Here is a 19607-nt window from a genome sequence, read left to right on the forward strand (position 1 = left end):
AGCGAGATATGAATTTCTTTGAACTTGAATATGCGTTGATGGAGAATAATAAATAACCTAACAACTACATGCATATCATAAATTAGGTGTAGGGTTATTATCTTGGAACATTTGACGCCATTAAATTATTATTATCATTATTATAATGATTGTTATTAGTGGTAGTATTATTAGTAATCCATGTTAGTCAATGGATAAGAGATAAATCTTGTTCTCGATTTTGCCTTTGAGGCAACTTCTTCTCTTGCTCATCATACCAACATCTTTTAAACAAATCAGGTCAAGGCTACTAAAACGTCAACTAATCTAATCATGAGTCACGTTGTTCCTAGCGAGTGTCATAAGGGCAACAGAGTGTGCAGGTGGCACAACATCAAGGGAAAAGGTGGATAAGATCAACAATGACAGGCTGAAATGCAGAGACATCACATTAGAAACATTAACAAACCAATAGAAACTCCATTAGATAGTATGTTCAACATCACTTCAAAACATAAAATGAAGCTTGAGACCCAGGAACTGAACTGTAAGTAATTTACATTTACATTTACTGACGCTTCTTATCCAAAGCGACTTACAGAGGGTTCAGGGAGAAATAAGCGATATGTCAGTAATATGTACAGGAGCAATAATACAATAGGTGCTAATACAAAGTTACTAGTTTCAACAAAAGCCAGACCAATACCTGTTGAGAGAAAGAGAGGGTTAGTTTTTTTTTTAACTCATTTGTCTGTCAAGTATTCACAGAAGAGATGGGTTTTAAGTAGTTTTTTGTATGTTGTGAGAGATGTGGTTGACCGGACTGAGTTAGGAAGAATGTTCCACCAGGAAGGAGTTGTGAAGGAGAATGAGCGGGAAAGCGATTTACTGCCCTTTTGAGAAGGCAATACAAGACGCAGGGTTCTTGATGGGGTAAAGGAGTGTAGGAGGGTGTGAAAGTATGCCGGTGCAGATCCAGTCATAGTCCTGTAGGCAAGCATTAGTGACTTGAATTTCATAGTATAACTGAAAAACTCTTCAATGTACACATGGATAATCATAGAAACATATTTTATTACCTAATAAATTAATACATTTATTTATAATTATTATTACGTTTTTTCTAACTTGAATCTTTATGTGGAATAAATGACACTTTAATCTGGTGCTTGGCTTTAGCCTAATAGTGCAAAAGTATAAAAATACACTTTGACGTATATAAAAACACATTCGCAGTACCATTAGGACTAAAAAATAAACCAACGGGCAGTGTACAAACATGCACCTGTTACCACAGGTACCAAAGCAGCACTGTAAAAACTAGCCAGTTAAAAAATGACTACGTTTTATGCATGACAGGATGGTTATCTGGTACCTTCTGGTTGATTTTATAAATTAAATGGATACTCCATCAAAAATAAAATAATGTTCATGAATTAAAAATCTTCAAAATATCTAATTTTGTGTTCAACGGAAAAAAAACGATACTGTACAATACATTTTCCCTACTACGGTAGTCATCGATGTCCCAGAAATGTCAGTCGCTAACATTCTTCCAAATATCTTTCTCTGTGTTCATTAGAACAAAGAAATGTATACATTTTGGAGCAACTTGAGGGTGAGTAAATGATTATTTTTGGGTGGCGTATCCCTTTAAAGCTATATTTCCTTAACCAAAATAATGTGAATATACCAATCTGTATTAAGTGCTAAAACCTTCTTTTATCTTAAAATCTTAAAATATACTCATAATGCCATAATCCATTCAAAAATATTGTAAGGCCATGTGTGTTTGGTTTGAGGTTAGGAGAAACTCAGATAGGCATCATTTCAAATGTTTATTTAAACAAAACTGTGGTCAGAGTCTAAAAAAGCAAACCAAAACCCAAAGAGCAAATGCTGTTTAAACAAGTAAACACCATGATAACATGTAACTTGTCATGTCAGGATAAATGACTGGCTGGAGTAGCTCTAATAATTTATGTCGTCTTTGGTATTCCAAATTGCCCCAAAATAAGTGCCTCAATCAGGTTAAACAGGATAACTTAATTCAAAATGTGCTAGAGGGGCGTGTTAAGGGGTTAAAGGCATTTAAAGTAAAAAAAAAGTTTTTAAATTAACCATCAAACGGACATTGCAGTGGTTTTTCTTTAGCAAGTTTAGCTCCAACTCTAATACAGGTAGCGGTGTTTGAATAGGTTTGTCACTAAACTGTGTATGACACTGATTCCAATTGAAATGTGTAGTGTAATATATCATAACTAATTGATTTTACAGTTCGCAGGGAAAGGCTGTGTTTAAAGAGGCTGTTTACTGGTCTGGTTCTGGGAATGATGTGTTTCCTGGTGAGTTGAGAAAGGGTGAATTGCCCTAAAGTGGGACATTTTTTGCATTTCAGATTTGTAGAGATGTGTAGCCAAAACATTACATACACCACCAATACCATTTTAAAATACCCAGGATGTGTCCTAATCAAATAAAAAAAAGAAAATGCAGATAACACATTCATAAAATAAATTATAGACATATCAGTGCTCTTAGTGCCAATCGTCTGAGAAAATGAGCAGTTTCCTAATGTGGGACAGTTGTTTTCCTAATGTGGGACATTGAAAAGTCTATGATAAAAGGCCAATCTCTCCTTGATTTAATAGTAAAATGCTCTTTGTTATGGATGGTTGAAACATGGAAAATTGAACATCATCAGACAAATAATACAATATGATGCATTTATTATAAAGATATTAAGCAACTATTATGATAGGCCTATGTTGTTATGATAGAAATAAGTTGCACAGAAAATGCACAGTCAAAATTTCTTTACTGATCTCTTATTTTTTTCACTTTACTTAACAAACACATAGGCTACAACAACAACATGCATAGCCTAGGCCTTTTGCAGAAGAAAGTTGTACAGGTTTGAAATGACAAGACGGTGAGTAAATAATGACAGAATTTTCATTTTGAAGGTGAACTACTCCTTTAAACATCTGCAGTAATAGCATTCTAATATTGCAAAAATATATAAAATATATAAACCCACAAACCATGCCCCACCACACATTTTTGACTGACTGAAGTACTGTCCCACATTAGGATAATCATACTGTCCCACTTTGTGAAACCACATGTCCTAAAGTGGGACACTAGGAAATTTGATAAAAAAATAAAAGTTTATACATACAAAGTTATACTACATTTTGATGGACAAACATTTTATAAGCACATTAGACCAAAAAGTAGCAGGACTGCTTTGTTTAAAATTAATTTATACTCCTTAATATCAAGTTTGTGAAAACTCTATGTCAGTGACCTTTGGGCGGTCTTCACACCCTGTGCTTCTTGTTTGTTGATTGCTCCGCCCTCAAATATGACTGGACATCTGAGAGGTCATGTGATTTTGATCACAAGACCCCACAGCTTTGACTAACCAATAGTTTCACTGTCATTCATTCATTTAGGGGGGAGCTACAAACATTACACCTTAAGTGTCCCACATTAGGCAGTGTCCCACTTTAGGGCAATATCCCTATAGATATCTATTACTTTTCTTAGGAAGCTGTCATATGTTAATGCTAAAAAAAATTCTCAGTGCCATAGACTCCCATTTTTATTGTGTCTTTAAAACTGCGGTTGCTTACAAGTCGGTAAAAGCGACTAGTTTCTTTGGCGGGGACATTAGACGTCATCGTGCTGTCACGATTATTAAATAATCGTCTCATCGCGATTGTTTGACCTCATCGCGATGGTTTCAGATCATCGCAATTATTGCACATGTCTATAGAAGACACTAGGGGGAGCTGTAGTTCATCTGGATATTGCATATTTTATTGTATATATTGTAACTAAAGCATGGTAATACTTGTAAAATGTACCACCACAACACAATCACAAAAAACTAATGCATATACCATAAAAATAACCTGCAGTACAATTTAATATTATTTCAGTGTGAAAACCAGTCTACCAAAATCTCATTAACATAGAAGTAAACTTTTATTGTAGTCTTGCAAGTGAGAAAAAAAGAACAGACTAGAAGCTTTTCTATGACTGATAGCATTTTAATGGTGGCTTCAATTCACTCCTGATCAATTTACTTCATTTACAAGTATTTGGCGGTTGTATTATTGACAGGTAAAAGCCTAAACCTTAAGTATGATGACCCAATTTTTTCCTATGTATTTCCAAGAAAAAGAACATAGTCTTTATATTCAGAACAATATGGTCGTTTCAAAGCTGAATAAGAAATGTATGAGAATTAAAAGTCAAAGCTCTAAAACAGACAATTAATCATCATAATCGCAATGATTTATTAGACAATTAATCGTCAGCCAAATTTCATAATGGTGACAGCCCTAATCGTGCATATAAATCTCGCAAATAATGCAACATGGGCACAAATCTCAAAAAACATTGTTGGGGATTCATTCACGAGTAATTACTTACCAGGGAACATGTTTTTAATAAAGTTTGAGAAAGTTGTCGAAGGCTTGGTGGTGGTGACGTTGATCGAGCTACTCTAGTGTAGTCTGTTTATAGCCTCGTGTAAGATTTTTACTTCTGCCGATTGTGATTTCAAAAATTGCCAATATTGTGTTAATCTGTAAAGATTATCTTGATTGAAAAAATGTGTAAACATCATGAACATTTGTTAATCACAGTTATTTATTTTGCGATCTTCCAAAAGTCTGTGGGGAACAATAGGCGAAATTAGGCGAAAAAAATAGGCGAAAAAAAAAGCGAAATCTCCATACTGCAGCAATATTCTCCATGTGAAGTTTCTTCATAAAAATCACTATCACCACTAAAGTCTTTTGAGAGTTCAGTGCCCTCACTAAAATGAAACAAATTCTATTCAAACAGACATTAACTTTTTGAATAACTACGCCATTGACAATAATCATCTATTGTGTTTCTGTATAGGCTGTTTGGTATTACATGGGTGGTGAAAAAAAGAAACAACCTGCACGCAGTTTTTTGTCTCAGCACTTAACAAAACTTCGCAACTCATTTTACTCCGAATTTGGAATCAGTTCAGTACGGTACTCTAGTTTACAGCAGGCTCTCTACTGGGCTGGACCAGACAGATCAGTCACATATGTGTCCATGAGTACAAGTCCAGCTCACTCCACATTCATCATTCAGAACCTGAAAGACAGCTATCAAATAGGGGAGGAGCTTTATGTTATGATCCATGCGAGAGATTTTAACCATAATCCCAAACTTTATGGAGGGGACTTCTTTCAAGCCAAGCTGTTCTCATTCAAAACACCTTAAAAGGTATTTCATTGCATTCAAGTGTGTCTATTGTGTGATGCGTTGTGAGTTCTTCATCTTTGTTTGAGATTTAAGAATGTTTTTGTTTTTCAGGCCAGTGTTTTTGGGGAGATGATGGATTTGCTCAATGGCTCTTACTCTGTACGTTTTCTTCTGCCGTGGGTGGGACAGGCACAGGTGGCTGTGCGTCTGATCCACTCCAGTGAAGGTGTGCAGGTCCTCAAGCATCACAGAGACACTGATTCTGACAGAGTTTTCTTTAATGGATATTTTAAAGGACCTGGACCAAATGGGACCAGGCTAAATGAAATAGTGAAGTGTAATGTGAAGTGGGACAAGAATGGACTGGAGAAGATGGGAACTGGAGATTGCTGCTGTGAATACAAAGATTCTCGCACTGGAGAAGGATGGCGCTGCCAGAGACCCAAATCTCTTCCATGCAGTGCCCGTGTGTACCACTCTATGGGCGGGTATAACAACCGACTGTCTGAAGAAGAGAAGATTCTAATGTGAGATTGTGAGACTGCTTGATGTCTTTAATTCAGTCCTTAACTAGTTTTAGTTATACTAAAGGCAGTATGACAAGCATACATTTTCTCTTTGGCAGGACAAAGACCAACCAAAATGTGAACCATGGAGATATCCCCATCATTAAGATTGCTTCTTCTGCAAGAAATGAAAGTATTGGTATGTTAAGGCCATTGCACATTGAGTCCGAAATTTGCGTCCGAAATTTACGCACGTTAAAAAAAAAATACAACCTCACTTTGTGTCAATCACATTTACACACTGCCTCCGATATTTTTGTCCGTCATAAAAAATTCGGACTGGGTTCGATTTTCTGCATTTTTCGCATCCGTAGCAAGCATTTTGAGGGGCGTTTTGAACAAACGAGCGCCAAATATGAAAAAACGCATACGAAAATTTCGGACTGTATGTGCAAAGACCTTTAGTGTCATAGTGAGCACATCGTTGTTAAAACTTTCTCAGTGGCTACTAGAGTCGTTCACTGAGCCTGAATGCACCTCTGCTTTGCATCACAAGCGTGGTGACCAATCAAACAACTACTTAAACAAAACACAAAGATAATGGAAAAAATTCTTAAATGGAATCCGCATAAATATTTAATTTTACTTACTAGATAAAAGAAATCATGTATACCCTGACTGTAAATATGTTTCTATTTAAATTTGAAAGAGATACTGATACAGATTGTTCCTTTTGCGGACCACACCCTGAGACTTTATAGAACATTACTTCACTACTACTGTATACTGTTAAAGATGCTAGGTGATTGATTATGGTGTTTGGGAAGTCGTTGTTGATGTCGTAAAAAACGTTGCATTACAATTGTATTGTGATCGTAAAAGCATTTGATAATATACTTTCACTTTTAGTTGAACTGTCCCTTTTTTGAGCACACCACATAGGCTGTGTCCCAATTCGGGGGCTGCGTTCTTTGAAGGCTGCATTTTAAGGCCAATTAGGTCACAGCAGCGCGACTGAAGGCTGGTAAGGCTGTCCCGATTCTAAGGTTGCTTCAAATGCAGCCCCAATATGCGACCTTATTTCCGCAGGTTTTTAAGGATGGAACGAATGTATCCTTCACAGCTTTGGCTATCCCGAGATTCATTGCGTGCCTGTAACGGCATGAATTTTTTCTATAATCATTCAAAACTTTTAGATAAATAAAAGTATGTAATTCACAAAAATGGTCCATTTCAGCGTATAGCGGCAACCTATAGCCGCTGAGGGGCTAAGTAGCATGAATAATCATTGCTGACGCGCTCCGTGCCTTTAAAGTCCACATTTATTGACATGACGAACATCCAATATTAAACAAAACTAATGAAGACATTTAAGACCAAAAACAAAAAAGAATATGGTCAACAGAAAGTGAGCGTTCCCTGCTTGCTCACCCCCTCTTCACATGCACATGAAACCGGAATAATTAAGTCAGTTAAATACATACCTGAACCCCAGTGAACGACCACAACCCGGAAATGCATTTCCAAAATACAAAATAAAAGTCAAATATAATGTGCACTTACACAGTGTTTTAATATTATATATGATGTTGTTAATTTACATTATTGTGTTTTAAATTTATAAGGTTGGTTAATTTAATATACTGTTGGGCGGTTTTAATCTACATAAACGTGTTATATTTTCTCAACTAAAATATCATTTTCTGGCTCCGTATTTGTTTAAAAAGTCAGAAACGTCTTTGCTGTGTCCTGCTGCTGTCACCACACAACACGAGCAGCAGGTGACGCAATTAGGAAATCCTCTGCGAGGCTAGGGTTCAGTTCGGTTCTTGGACTTTTGAGGCTGCGTGCTGTGAAGAACAAAGTCCTTGTTTTTAAGTACACGACCTTAGAAGGTTGCAGCCTCTGAATTGGGACACAGTGACATACAAAACGTGTAGACACTTGGGAGAGCTTGTCAAAAAGAGAAAACTGAAGAAACAAATAAAGAAAATTGTTTTTCTATTAAAATGTATTGTTAAATAATAATACATTTTACTCTCTGCAGTAGAGTAACCAAATGAATTCACTGTGACGCAAAATCTGCAAATAAGCTTTATATGTAGACTAACCACAACCATTAAACACTTTCAAAGCCCCACAGTGAATTCATTTGGTAACCATTAAACTCATTCACAATATGCACACATGTAGCAAAAAACCCACATCTCCCATCTAAAGGGCGTTTTCTAATTTGCATCAGTGGATTATACTGTCGGACGTTGAACATTTCTGTTGTGATTTTTGGCCACTTAAAGCCACGGTCACACTTGACTTTTCCCTCCATTGACTTCCATACGCATGCGAATGTGACAGACCGGAAACGCAAGCCCGTCCAACGATATTTCGCATTTCTTGTGTCCTCCATAGGTATCATCCTCTAAAGCAGGGGTGTCCAAAGTCAGTCCTGGAGGGCCGGTGTCCTGCAAAGTTTAGCTTCAACCCTAATCAAACACACCTGAACAGCTAATCAAGGTCTCACAAAGCAGACTAGAAACTTCCAAACAGGTGTGTTGAGCCAAGTTGGAGCTAAACTCTGCAGGACAGTGGCCCTCCAGGACCGACATTGGACACCCCTGCTAAAGGATGCGGTATACGGAGGATTCTCAATTTAGAATTAAACGAGATGTCCTTCGTAGGCCATACTGACAGAAAAGGAAACAGGAAGTACCACGTTGCTATGACAACATGTTGCACTCGCACACCTGTCAAGTTGGGCGGTTTCACATTAGCACTTTTGGTGCGCACCCGGGTTCGATTAACGTCATAGTTCGGTTCGTTTGGGTGATGTGAACGCTGTCTTCTGAACCCGGGTGCGCACCTGCAAACTGTACCCGAGTTTGCTTAAAAAGGGAAGTCTGGGGTGCGGTTCATGTGAACTCCAGTACGCTTCGCTGCTGATATGAACACAATCGTACCAAATCGCTGAAGTGAACCGATATTGATGACGTAAAACGCATGCTTTTCGTGCGTGTGCTTGTGTGTGTGTATATATATGCAGGGGTGCACATAAGTTCTTCTATCTGGTTCTCAAGAGAGCACCTGGAGATTCGGTTTGATGCTCACATTGCACATAGTGTGACAAATTATATTTCCTATTAAAAATAAAAGTAAAAAGTAGTTACTTTTTAATGAACAATAAACAAAATAATAAAGTGGGATAATACTATATTTATATTACTTTTAAGTACACTTAAAATACAATGGTAATGTATTTCTTCTTGTTTTTCTTTTTACATTAGTAAATATTCATTTTCAACACCAATTTTGAAACCTAAAACGACAACCTTTTTGGTTTTTGGCAGGTTGCTTGGAAGTGCATTTGCGAACGCACATGGAGACTTGCGGTGCGGAGCTAGGATCGAGTATAGCATAGAGAAACACAAGCTGCGTGCAAGTGTCAAGTTTAAACAGCTTGTCCTTTTAGAAAGTTTAAGAGAAGCGGTGTTTTGGTAGACGTGCAGCGCAGTGCAGTTCCAGACATTCACAGAGGCTGCGCGTGCCGCGTGCTTCTTTAGTAACGTTGAGTTATGCATATAACTACTCTTCCCAGAAGGAGGGAAGCGAGGTACAACACATGACTATGGGATATCTCGCTCTTGCGCCATCTACTGAAGACACCTATATACACACCTTAAAAGGCAAATGACGCATGACAACGTGGGCGGGACTGCCTGCCCACAGCATATAAATACAGTCGCATGTGTCACTCCCTTTGTTCAGTCCAGCTCTTCGCCGAGCTTACGACTGTGCGGGGCCCAGATGTGTTGTACCTCGTTTCCCTCCTTCTGGGAACAGTAGTTATATGCATAACTCAACGTTCCCATTCAGTCGGTCCACTCGGTACAACACATGACTATGGGACTTGTATTCACGCCCCACCAAGTCGCCGAACTAAACGTAAGGTACCAACACCGTCACTTAACCCATGCATCTCACGGAAGTGACGGCCCCTGGCCTGAAAATCCTGCGGTGAGCACGGACCGAGCCACTGTCGCCGCCGTGACATCTAGTCGGTAAAACAGAACAAACGTGTGCAGTGACGCCCAACTAGCTGCCGCGCAAATGTCCTCTATAGGGACTCCTCTAAACAGTGCCCATGATGTTGCCATGCCCCTTGTTGAGTGCGCACGCACCCCCATAGGCAGGTCCAAACCCCTGCTCTTGTATGCAAGAGATATCGCCTCCACGATCCATTGTGAAAGGAGCTGTTTATACAGCGGCTTCCCCCGAACTGGATTGGCAAAACATACAAACAGTTGATCTGAGGAACGCGTGGCTTGCGTCTGCTCCACATACCTACGCAGAGCCCGAAAAACACGTAGTTTCTCATTCTCCCCGGAGTCCGCAGAAACGGTTGACAGGGCGGGCAGCTCAAAGGGGAGTGTGTTATATGCCCCCGACAAGACTTTAGGTGTATAAGCTGCGTTTGGGCACAGCGCCACCTTCGACCCATCCAGAGTAAACTGCATACATGAGGGATGCACTGACAGTGCATGCAGATCGCCCACGCGCTTCGCCGATGTCAGCGCCAGCAGCAGTGCCATTTTATACGACAGCATTCTTAGATCCAAAGAATCCAAGGATTCAAAAGGTGGTCCACACATCGCCTCCAGAACTGAGACCAGGTCCCATGACGGCACCAATGATTTTACAATGGGCCTCAGACGTTGTGCCCCTTTCAGGAACCGAACAGCGAGTGGGTGTGTGCTCGGGGTAGCACCGTTTATGCCCACATGACAGGCCGAGATTGCCGCCAAATAAACTTTTATAGTGGAATGGGAGCGACCCTGCTCCAATAATTCCTGCAGGAACGTCAAAACCCCCGCAATCGGGCACTGATCCAGTGATAACGCTCTTTGCCCACACCAATTTTCAAACATGCGCCATTTCAGCGCATAAAGTCCCCTTGTCGATGGCGCTCTAGCACTCTGAATTGTTTCCACCACATTGGTAGGGAACCCCGCTGCCATCAGGTTCTCCCATTCAGCGGGTAAGCCCACAGAGACCAAAGCTCCGGACGAGGATGCAGAATCTGCCCCCTGCTTGTGATATTAGGTTGTAGGAGTGGGGAAGACGCCACGGTGCCTCTGACAACAACTCCATGATACCCATGAACCATGTCCGTGCTGGCCAACGAGGTGCCACTAGAATTAGTGACAGACCCTCCTGACGTACTCGGTCTAGAGTAGGTTGTATCATGTCCACCGGCGGGAATGCGTATAACAGGGTACGGGGCCATATATGCGACAGCGCGTCCACCCCCAGCTGTGTGCTCCTGTCTGTGATCTAGAAAAACAGTGGACAGTGTGTGTTCTCCGCGGACGCAAAGAGATCCACCTCGGCATTGCCAAACCGATCCCAGATCTGCGCCACCACTCGCGGATGTAAGCGCCACTCCCTGACCTGCGGGCCGCCTCTGGACAGCATATCGGCCGCACCATTCAAACGGCCCGGGACGTAAACCGCTCTGAGCGACACAACATGTTCGCTGCTCCAAAACAGTAGCTTTCGTGCCACCTGCAACAGGGGAAGAGAGTGAGTCCCCCCTTGCCTGTTTGTATAAGACACCACTGTCGTGTTGTCCATCCTGACTAACACATGTTTGTCCCACAGACGCCAGGCAAAGTGTTTCAGCACCAAATGAACAGCCTGCAGCTCCAGAAAATTTATGTGACGCTGTCTCAGCCCAACCCAACCGGACTGCCGCTATCATTGAGGCCATGAGCCCCAGCAGTCTCAATATTAAATGAAAACGGACCCGTTTGCCCAGCTGAAACTGAGCCAGGCAGCTGCGGAAAACCTCGACCCTTCGTACTGACAGCATAGCTGTGTTCTGTACGGAATCTATCTCCAAACCGAGATATATTATCTGCTGCTTTGGGATCAGGGAGCTCTTTTCGAGATTTATTAGAAACCCCAGAGCCCGCAAATGGGAAACAAGTGCTTGTGTCTGTAACACTGCTTGTTCTCTGCTGTCTGAGGCCAGGAGAAGGTTGTCCAAATAGGCGAACACTCTCATGCCCTGGCGTCGCAACGGTGCCAGTGCTGCCTCCATGCATTTCGTAAAAACACGTGGTGCTAGGGACAGCCTGAACGGTAGGACCTGAAATTCGTACGTGGCCTCCTCGAAGGAGAACCTCAGAAACTGTGCCCCGGGTGAATTGAGATGTGGAAGTATGCATCGGTTAGATCCACTGATGTTAACCAGTCTCGGGGACGCAAGGAACACAGAAGATGTCGTACCGTAAGCATCTTGAATTTTATTTGTCTGAGATGTTTGTTCATTCGTCTCAGGTCTAGGATGGGCCGTAAACCCCCGCTCTTTTTTGGAAGGAGGAAGTAACGGCTGTAAAACCCGTCTTCCGTGTTCCCCCGCAGAACCATTTGAATTGCTCCCTTCTGGAGGAGAGCACAGATTTCCCCTCTCAGCACAGGCGAATATCTTTCTGGGACTAATGTTGCGATTACCCCACCGAAGCAGGGGGGGCGCGAAAGAAACTGTAGTCGATAACCCCACTGGATCGAGCGAAGCACCCATGGTGCTGGGGCGCATGCGCGCCATTGTTCTAGACAGACAGTGATGATTCCCATCATTACTCAGGGAATCTCCGCATCCACTTGTCCATGATGCTGTGTATGAGACATCGATGCACCTTTTACCTCTGTCGGCACGTGGCCTGACTGCGAGGTTAGTGTTTCTAAAACATTCTGATTCTGCTGACAAAGCAAGACATGAGGCATTGTATGCTGAACACAAAACTTTATTTTCTTGTTTTTGACAAATAAACTCAAAACTGAACCCTCCCTTTTGTAGGGTCTTGTCTGCGCCAAGAGAGGAACATGGCTGCCTCGAGACCGATATTCCTCTCTCCGCTGCTGGTCAGGGATACAACTTTCCCTTCCTTGCTGCGGCGGGGATTCTGCTTTTCAATGGGGGCGGGCCTCGTCTTCCAGGACCGTACTGCTGTCTGGGCTGTGCACGCATTCTCTGCGTTCCCCAAGCATCGGGTCTCAGTGCTGCCGCTGGAGCCAGTCTTTTGGCCGGTAGACTGACCTGAGGCCCGCGTTGGAAGTCGATGGCCCCGGGGCGATAAACCTCCGCGGTATCGAGCCTCTCAAGGACTCCGCCTGCTTTTTGGAATCCTCAAACCGCGCTTGGAACGTGCCTAGCCCTTCTCCGAAGAGCCCAGACGGGGAGATCGGTGCGCTGAGGAACGCACTCCGATCCCGCTCAGGCAGGTTAGCCAGGGTCAACCAGAGATGACGTTACGCCACCACCGTACTGGCCATAGCATGGCCCAATGACCCCAGAACCCCACGGGTCGCACGAAGGATATAATCCGCTGTGGAACATACTTCCCCCATGAGTGCGTCACACGGCATTCCTGCCGACATGGCCTCACTCAGCTCTCCCAGGCAGATGGCTTGATATGTCTGTAGCAAGGACATACAGTAGAGCTCAGAGCTCTGGCCATACGTGCTTGCTCGCCGTAAACCCTGCCCAGTTACTTAAAAGAAAAATGGCAAGGGCCTGTCGGAAAAGTGGGAGTGCTCGTTATACTCGTGTTTCTGGAGGGCGCCAGGTATGCCGCCAAGGAATGCTCCATTGGAGGGGCTGACATTAGTCCTGCTGCCTCCGCCCCTTCGAGCTCCGTGAACTTAGTCGCACCCGGCACCGGTGAAAGGGGTGACGTGGGCTTCGACCATGAAGATGTGAGCTCCGCAAGACACTCTGGGTATAGCGGCAGGTGGGTTCTCACCACCGTTTGCACAGGGGCCAAATAGAACCCCCCAAAGCGTGAGTCCTTCTGTACCGGGGGTGGAGCGGGCCAGTCCACTGACAACTTTTCTGCTGCTCTCTGGAAAAGATCAATAAAGGGATCCTCCCCAGTGTCAACACCACCAGTCTCTACTGAGGCCGAAGGAGAATCCTGCATTTGTCCCGCCTGTAGCGTGTCATCGTAGAAATCCTCGCCCGCATCTAACGAGACAGAGTCATCCTCTTGATAGACAAACTCAGAAATATTCATAGGGACGCCCGTTTCCTCCTCTGCACGGTCACCCCAGGTCCCCGCGACCTCTGCGAGGATGGCCAAGGCTGCCTCTGGGTTGGTTTCCGTGGACAGAAGCGGACCATGCCTCGCTGCTGCCCCGCTAAGCACCCGCTCTACGAATGCCACACGCCGCTCGAGCGTGGAATGGCGGAGCCGCTGGCAATGTGCACATGCCCCGGGATTAGAGACAGCAAGCCTCGCATGGACTATCCCCAGACACACCGGGCAGTGCTCGTGAGTATCCTTTTCTGATAGTGAATACCCACATGCCATAGGGCAGGGGCGATCTTTTTTAGACATTTTCAAAAGAGGTTTATTTAGCTGTTGTTAGCAGTGCTAAACTGAAGCTGAGAAACACACTTATTTTATTACAGTTTCAACCAGAATCACCACATGGGCTACCACTCGTGAAAACAGAATTGCGTGACAGTGTCCTAGCAGCACGGTGAAGAGCTGAAGAACCAAAGGGAATGACACATGCGACTGTATTTATATGCTGTGGGCAGGCAGTCCCGCCCACGTCGTCATGCGTCATTTGCCTTTTAAGGCGTGTATATAGGTGTCTTCAGTAGATGGCGCAAGAGCGTGATATCCCATAGTCATGTGTTGTACCGAGTGGACCGACTGAATGGGAATGAAAGCAGATCCCAACAAAGGCGGAGCTACCAATACTCCGTTTTTCATCATTTACACCCAGGTCCCGTTTATCACCGGGAACAAACAAGATATCAGTAGATTTGGCAGCATTCAGTACAAACGGAAATCTTATCCAGTATTACATTTAGTTGGTCTAAAACAGTGATTGTGCATCAAAAGGTTTCAACCATGTCAGTACGCAAATGAGCGTTCTAAAGTTATTTACAGAGCGCATTTTTAATTTTGGTCGCACATGCGCACCTGCGCACCACTTATGTGCATCCCTGTATATATGCTCACTTACCTTGACAACCGGCGAGACGCACTGTAAGCAGAGCAAATATTTCTGCTTGCCTCCGCAAAAAAAATCTCCGGCGGAAAGCCTGCTCTCTTCGGAACAATCGTAATACTTTTGCGGCAGACAAATGCAAATGTTTTTCTGTATCTTTTCTTTGCAAGCAAATCCAAAGGTTCAAAAAAATAACAACAAAAGTGATGCGAGCAGTTACATCCATTTTGGCGCCTTGTCACCTTCATAGCGGTAACCCAGCAACATGAGTACGTGGCCGCCGCTTGATGACGCAAGCGCACCGCGGTTCGTGTGCAAAAATTACAATGTGAACACAGACCAGCGGGGGAGGGGGGAGAAATCGAACTAGGGTTCGGTCCAGGCAATCAAACTAGATGTGAAAGCGGCCTTAAAATGATTTCTACATGAAAAGTAGGTTACTTTCTACTAGTGTTGTCAAAAATATTGATATTTCGATAAGTATCGATACTGAAGAATCTGAAACGGTTCCAATACCCATGTCCCACGTATCGATATCAGCTGCGCGTTCCCGCTCTCTTTCTCTTTTCCGACAGTGAGTTAACACACACTGCACGTGAACGCATAACAACAGAGCCCCGCCTCCTCTCACATACTTGACTCGTTTGTGGCAGTTAAATCGTGTTTATGTTAGAAAAGATGGCCAATCTCAGTAACACATCTGGCGTGGTGCACGCTCGTTACGCTTCCCGTGTTTACCATAGCGATCCATGTATGTGCGCTGATCAATAATTTTATCCACTCGATTCATTCGCCCTGGTTATATGTTGTTTATGTTAGTACAGAGTCTCCGCAACAGTTCTCATGTTTAATGCACGCGTTTCTGTCTTTATGTGCGCTCATCAATGATTTCATCCACTCGTCTCGTTCGCTCCGGTTAATTTGATGTTTGAAATAATGCTGGTGCGAGTAAAGTCACCGCAACAGTTCTCATGTTTAATGCACGCGTTTCTGTCTTTATGTGCGCTCATCAATGATTTCATCCACTCGTCTCGTTCGCTCTGGTTAATTTGATGTTTGAAATGATGCTGGTGCGGGTAAAGTCTCCGCAACAGTTCTCGCGTGTGATACACATTTGCACTCCAGTGTTTACCATAGCGCTCTATGTGTGTGCGCTGTTCAATGATTTCATCCACTCGTCTCGTTCGCTCCGGTTAAAAGTTGTTAATGTTAGAAAGATGTCCAGTGCGGAGTCTCTGCAACACTTCTGCGTTTAAGTTTGCGTTTCTGTCTATATGTGCGCTGATCAATGATTACAGTATGGGCCTATGTGAATAAAAGCCAATTTAGCCAAATAAAAATGTAGGCTATTAACTAACATTAACGAACAATGAATGAGCAATACATTTGTTCAAGTATTTATTAATCTCTTTTAAATGTTAGTTAAAAATACAACTATTTATGTAAGCTCCCCTGTTGAAAAATCCAGTATATGCAGGGTAAGGTATGTTTTTATCGATGCTGGTTTGATCTTAAACCAGCAAAGAACCATCTTAAATCAGCATATGAACAGTTTAAACCAGCACAAACCAGCAAACCAGCATCAAAACATACCAAACCAGCATAGGCTGTTTTTTTCAACAGGGTCTGGTCCATTAATACTGACAAATACAACTTTGATTTTAAATAGTAAATGTATTTGTAAAATTAACATTAGATTAACTATTAATAAATAATGTAAAAATATATACCTCATTGGCTAGTCTTGTTCAATTTAACTTCAAATAAAATTTAAAAAGGCCTATATTGCTATTGCTTATTAGGGCCTTATTGCTATGGCAGTTTATTCCCCGTGGTATCGAAAATGGTATCGAATATCAATTTTTTTTAGGTATTGAATCGAAGTTAGAAATTCCGGTATCGTGACAACACTACTTTCTACCCTAAACAATGCCAAAGAGTTAAACAAATATGCAATTTTTGCCTTACTTTTTCAAAACGTTTAAAAATCACTAAACTTGTAAACCTATTTACTACATATGCCTGCTAAGATTTAAAAAACGTGACACAAATTGTAAACTGTTAACATTTAAACACCACATATTTGATTGAATGTGCTGCTGTTGCCGTTTATTCAAATAACAGACGTTGGCCGACGCAAAGAATTGTGGGTTATCTCTAGCAACGAAGGATTCAGCTCATGTATCCTCCGAATTCCTGTCAAAGAATGTTGAAGGGTGCCTCCGGAGAGTCCTACCTGATTTTATGAATCGAGACAGCCTCGATGACGTAGCAGCCTTCGAATGAGACCTCTGGAGGAGGCAGCCTTACAAAATGAGTCACAGCCAAAGTTTAAGTTTGGTGAACTCTGACCACGAATTCACGTCACGTGAACCAATAGAAGATCAAAACGCCACAGCGTGACCTCTCGGTACAGAAATGTAAAACATGGAGGAATCGCGCCCGCCCATTTTCGTACCACTGTCCGAATGATCTTCGCATGCTCAAAGTCTAGTCTGACCGCGGATTACAGTAAATCGTGCGTTTCTTGATGAAGACGTGAACGGTAACGCCATATTCTTTGGTTTGATTGGTCATCGCCAGTGTTGTCAGATTGGGTGGACAATTTCCAGCCCAAAGGCTCAATAAAACCCGCCCACTCCAACAAAAACCAGCCCAAATTTTAACTGCCAAAATAATGTGATAGAAATGTATTGCAATGTCAGTCAACGATGATAATGACCATTTTATCTCCTTAAAACGAACTATGACAAGATGAAAAATATAATTAAACCAGGAAAACAGGTCAAACGGATCACACATAGCGTCAAAGAGTTAGAAAATATGACCAATATGTCCAGAAACCAGTTCAAAGCGACAATCAAGAAATTAACCAATGACTTTAACCCTCAAACAACACATTTTGTGCAAAAGGTGCCCACAATAATTTATCGGATTCGGAAAGCTGAGTAGCATTTTACATTCGTTCATGGACTTCATTCACACACCACGGCAGCCAAAAATGTGCAATTCATTGATACATACAACAGAACAACAAAACAAAAAAAGAACAGCAGCAACAATAATGCGCTTACCTTTGAGAGTTGCCTTAACATCTGACAGAACTACAGTACGTCTTTCTTGAAATGTATAATGCAAAATTATACTTAATTTATATTTTGACATTGAGGAGCTGCGGCGTTACAAAATGTTGTTTATGTTAGGCTTTTAGGTAACTATTAACATGAAAATTTTTTACACACCATGGAAAAAATGGTGCATACGGGTACGGCCCGGCATAAGAAAATGGTTGTGTGCATGCGCATGCGCGAGATAGTCAGCTATACGTGAGTTTCACAATTTATGGTACACTTCACGTCACGTCAGGTTAATAATTGTTGGTCAGGAATTGTTTTATTGTGACCTTAGCGAGCGAGATAACAAACTGTTAAACATTAATCTGGTTTATTTTTCTTCGTGGAGACGAAATCCTAATGATATACATTTATTTTGCCTGTTATTCATGGAAATCCACTAGATGGCGCTATGTGATTTGTTATGACCTATGGTTATGACACTCTAAAGAACCTACAAGAGATCAAACAAACAGCACAAACAGGCAAAGAATTAAACAAACAGATATGTACAATTTATATAAAATACAAATACTAGTACAATATCTGTCCATTTTCCAGTCTTGGAGAATTAAGTGTTGCATTTTGTGTGTGTGTGTGCGTACGCGCGTGCGTGTGTTTTGCAAACGTGAACATTTTTGTGTTACAGTCCTTTACAGCCATTACTGTATTTCAATTCATCCTGCAGATGTACGAGACAAATGTCGTCCTGGTTTGCACACACCAGTTCCAGCTGGCTTTTATCTGAATGATGTGTGGACGTCCTTTGTGTGTAAAACTCATCAATTTACTCCCCAAACAACAACACAATGCCTGAAGGACAAACACATCTACATGATGGGAGATTCTACTATGAGACAGTGGTTTGAGTTCTTGCTGAAAGCTGTACCAAGTGAGATCAAATACAATAATATACAGTAAATACCTATTTTTTTTAATCATAGATGTAAGAATCACTGATGGGATGATTGTTTTTTTTTCGCTGCAGGTTTGAAGCAGATGAATCTGCATGTTCAGTATCAGGCAGGACCTCTTCTAGCAGTGGATGTGGGGAACAACATTGACTTACACTGGAGAGCTCACGGTGTTCCTCTGCGCTGTCTGAAAACTGAAGTTGCTAATCTGCACTACATCAGTAATGAGATTGAGGATCTGGCTGGAGGACCTCACACTGTTATTGTCTTTAATCTGGGACCACACTTCACCACATACCCTCTGGATTTCTTCACCCACAGAGTCTTGAGAATCCGCAAAGCTGTTGTAAATTTATTACAGCGAGCACCAGAAACTACTGTAATCATCAAAACTGTCAACACTGGCTATAAAGTAAGAAGCCTTCAAATACAAGATGCAATGTCTTTGCTTTTTACAGAGATTCAAGGTTGATATTGTCCCTCTGGGGTTTTTCTGTCTTTGTAACAGGATGTGTTTGGCAGTGACTGGTATTCTCTGCAGTTGGACAAAATTCTGCGGTGGGCTTTTCAGGATGTTGGTGTTTATATTTTGGATGTATGGCAAATGACATCCTGTCACTACAACATAGAGAACATTCATCCAGGGCCTGTCATCATCAAAAATGAGATGGACATTTTTCTTTCTTTTATTTGCCCTGAATGAATAGACATTATTTTGACACAATAATTTAGTTTTGAACAATAACTAGTAAAAATCCAAAATGATGTGTCCTTACGGTCCTGTATTTAAATTGACAAATACTAAAAACGGACATCTA

At 42.1% G+C, this 19607-nt stretch overlaps 1 pseudogene; it reads left to right on the forward strand.

The window, feature by feature from the left end:
* Nucleotides 1-312: 312 nt before the first annotated feature.
* Nucleotides 313-19492, forward strand: LOC130564479 (NXPE family member 3-like; annotated as a pseudogene).
* The last annotated feature ends 115 nt before the right edge of the window (nt 19493-19607 follow it).

The sequence above is a fragment of the Triplophysa rosa genome, linkage group LG14 (assembly GCF_024868665.1).
Source record: "Triplophysa rosa linkage group LG14, Trosa_1v2, whole genome shotgun sequence".
NCBI lineage: Eukaryota > Metazoa > Chordata > Actinopteri > Cypriniformes > Nemacheilidae > Triplophysa > Triplophysa rosa.